Source organism: Lotus japonicus, chromosome 6 (genome assembly GCF_012489685.1).
Source record: "Lotus japonicus ecotype B-129 chromosome 6, LjGifu_v1.2".
NCBI classification, from domain to species: Eukaryota; Viridiplantae; Streptophyta; class Magnoliopsida; order Fabales; family Fabaceae; genus Lotus; species Lotus japonicus.
Genome location: NC_080046.1, coordinates 18,354,483 through 18,358,395, shown reverse-complemented (window position 1 = coordinate 18,358,395; position 3,913 = coordinate 18,354,483).

Sequence of the window (3,913 nt, the reverse complement as noted above, 5' to 3'; positions counted from 1 at the left end):
TGGCGTCACTTTAGTAACCAAAAGTAAAACTTAATGCGGAAAAACGTGAATATTTTTTTTTTGATAATAACTAAGACAAGAATGAATTAAATAAAACCCAAAAGCGAAAAGCAACAGAACTAATGTACAATATATAATACAGCCCCCGCTGTAAGTAACAACCTCGTCACGAGTAACCTCCAGTGACGGAAAAAAAGTGTAGCGGCCCGAAGGCAATATGTACAGACTGAAAGTAAAGGTGAAGTGTCCGCAACACCATCCCTCAAAACTGAGAATAAGCTGGCCATCGGCCTGAAACAAGACCTCCTAAGTCCAACCAACTCTCTGTGATTCCTGTAAAGAAACCACACAAAAAGCTATAGGTGGGAAACTACCCTGTCCCCAAAGAAAACAAATGATTTTCAGAGCTAAGACTCTACTCCTACACTAATCCCATCTCGAGGAGCTCACACCAGCACTAAAACCTACATGCTAGCATGATCGTCGTCCGAATCTGAATTCAGAACGACCTAGTCTAAGTACCACCATCCGTCCTCCTCTCGCTACCGGCGATGCGCTCCTATTCTAGTATCTCAACTCTAGTTCCCCCGAAGGGTGAACCATCATGATCTAGTCCGCCGTGGACATCTGACAAAGGGCGTTTGTCCGCCAAAGCACACACAGAAGACGCGAGGGTCAAACTCCAAAGAATTATGTAAATAATAACATCGATAGATACAGATAATAGAATAGCCACTTAGGCTTATAGCTAGGGATAACATCCTAGGGTTACATATTCCATAACGAACATAAATGACAATAAAAACACTTAGCATGTTTCCAAATAGGATTAACAAATAACAATCACATTCGACAACTAAGTCAGTATGCATGTTGCATGAAATGATATGCAGGTTAACCCAGTCAACCAATATGCAATCCAGAACGGATGGACATCAACGGATCAGCCCTAGCACCAGCCACGGTGGGACCATTTCGGCCCGCGTGCCTCTTACTCCAAACATCAGCGGTAGTCAGATCAGCCATAAACCCGTAGGTCTGCCATTTCGGTCTGCTACAAGAGACGTCTACAGACGCTCTTACACGGAAATCCGGGTCTTATGACCATTTTGGAATCCGACGAGGTCTAGAGTACGTCCTGTGTTAATACCCATTAATGTTGCATGAATGCAGGATGACTAGTCAAACAACGTCTCCGAATCTCACTCGACACGTCGCCACGTGTTCTAGCTAAATTAAAGTCTCTAAAAGCTTACCCTAAGGTAAAGTCGATTCTGCGACAAAAGACACTTCTTTCCACAACACACATTCTCTCATGATGATCTCCAAATCATCCGACTCATCTCAATCCGATGGTCACAACTGCTCAACGAGCAAGAGTATCAACATACTCGGGAACTATCAATTCCCCGGACTTATCCCCAGGATAGCCCAACAACATAGCTGCTCCAACAGCACAATAACAAACGCTGCTCCAACAGCACCACAACATCTACATACTCGAAGCCTCTCAACTTTCTCAACACTGGGATCCGACGACACTTCTCGTTTTCCAAAAACTAAGATTTGACTTCCACGCCTTCCTTTCGAGTTTATTATCATTTAATTAAGATTTAGAGGTTGTTTAATGTCTTATGAGTTTTCTTTACAAAATACTATCCTTTTTAGTCTTATCGCAAATCCTATAAGTTCTCGGGATCTCCAAATCCCCAAATGACTCCAGAGAATGTCTCGATCCATAAACATCATAACAAGGCCCGAATCTCATTCGTCCTATCAAGCTTTCTCAAAACTCTCAAAATAAAATCGGCATGACCTGCCCGCTATTCTCACCATTCAGAAACTCAGATTTCATTGCAAAAGCATAAATAACTCAGCACAATCAATCAACATGTCATATATCAACATATTAAGCAATAACCACATAGCACTTAGCATATAAGCATGCACCACACATCCTAAGGTACCCACTTAGCACATAGCATGTAAGTCAATCATCAAAAACATAGTAGTAGATGCATCATCTACATTGTCAGCCGAAGCCTCAGAAAACATTTTTCCAATCAAACACAAACAAGTGCATAAACAGTAAATCAATGTCGAAAGCATCGACCCTAAGCATTAACTAGAGATTCAGTGAGATGCCCTCACCTGTAGGTTCTCCAGAATGATCGTCTAACGCTTCCTCGCAAGCAAAGCCTTGTTCCTCGGGAAACTCTTCAAAAGCACCTTTAGAACAAAACCACAGAAATCAATCAAAATCTATCGAAAACTAAGTTATCGATACTTACTAAGGTTACTCGAAGTAATCTATACTCTAAGGTACGATAATCTAGCGCGAAAGACAAGTTTTCGGAAAAGGAAATTTTCCTCCTCCTCCCCCTATAGGCTCGGCCACTTTAGGTAATTAGGAGACTCGATTTTTCTTCGATCAAACTTGGTTCCTATGCTATCATTAGCCGTAACTAAGGGTATTCTGAACTCGGAAAAATTATCGGATCAAAAACTGTCGCAGGGGTATTTTGGTCATGATTTTTAACTTAGGATTTTCAAAACTAAAATCCCAAAAACCAAATTTTGCAGGGACGTCACCAACGGCGTTTATGACAACTAACCCTACTAGCACTAAGCTAAGGCGATAGTTTTCAGCCTAAAGGTTGAAGCTTTACTCCAAAAACTCCAAAAATGGGTATTTTAGGCTAAAATTGATTCCGGCGGAATTCCGGCGACATAACGGAAAATCTAACCCGGCAGAAGTGATCTTGGGCACATAAGGAAGAGGTTTAGAATCAGAAATGAAAGATTCAGGATAGTTTTGCAAAAACCCATAAACTATCGGCTCAGAAAAGTCTACAGAAAAGCTATGGAAAAAGCGATCAGAGGTAAGGATTAGCGACTATAACTCGAAACCTTGAAGCAGCAACTAACGGATCAACGATCAAGCAAGTAATGAAGAAAATTCTTCTTCCTTCTTCCTTGGATGAACTTGTGGCCTTGAGGAGAGAAAATGGTGGAGTTTTGTGTTTTTTTCTCACTTGTTTGCTATATATAGAAGATGGAAATTCGCGGGAAAATGAAAGTTTCGCGAATCTGATTTTTCCGGCGTCATTCTCCGTGAATTCTAAGATAGGTTTTGGCGAAAGAATTCCAAAACTAAAATGAGGTCTCCTTATATTTTTGGCAACTAAAGCATAGTCGGTGTAAAAACTATTTTACCCGATAAGTTGCTTTTTGCATCGAATGTCGGAATGGAAAACTTCCTTCTGAAGAAAGATTGAAATCATCAAGAGAAATGGGTGTACGCGTGTAGAATCTTCATTTGGTGTTCCGAATAGAAAAAGTCTTCATTGTCGGTTGATTCTAAGGTTTTGAAATACCAGGGTTTTGGTTTCGGCAAACTTCCGATGATTGGAATCGGACGTTCGTAGATCCTAGAGTTTCGCCTCGAAACGATTGTTATATATGGAATAAGAGAAGTTCTAACATTTCTCTGAAGATTTTTGGACTAAATTCCTACAGTGTTCCAAGGGTGGAACATAGTGTTATTTCCTAAGATTCTTGTCTTAGGTTTTTAAAGCGAATATTAGTCGTGCTATAACTTAAATCGACTTCGATACAATCCTCAGACTTTCCCTGAACTTTCTCCTTCATATATTTGTTTCATTTGGTAAACTCTAGTTCAGGTTTCCCTTCACGATACATCAACCCTAATCGTGAATAAGACTTATTCACTTAGCATAAGCTTAAAAACTTGGGTCTTACACTTCAATCTGATTTAGGCAACACAAGACAATCCATTTTCTGAAGAAGAAGATTTGGTCAAGAGCTATCACTTACAATCTGAATGACCAAATTGAAGAAAGGAATGGAGCATACGCTAAATTGATTAATCTTCTGAAAGAAGAATGGCTTA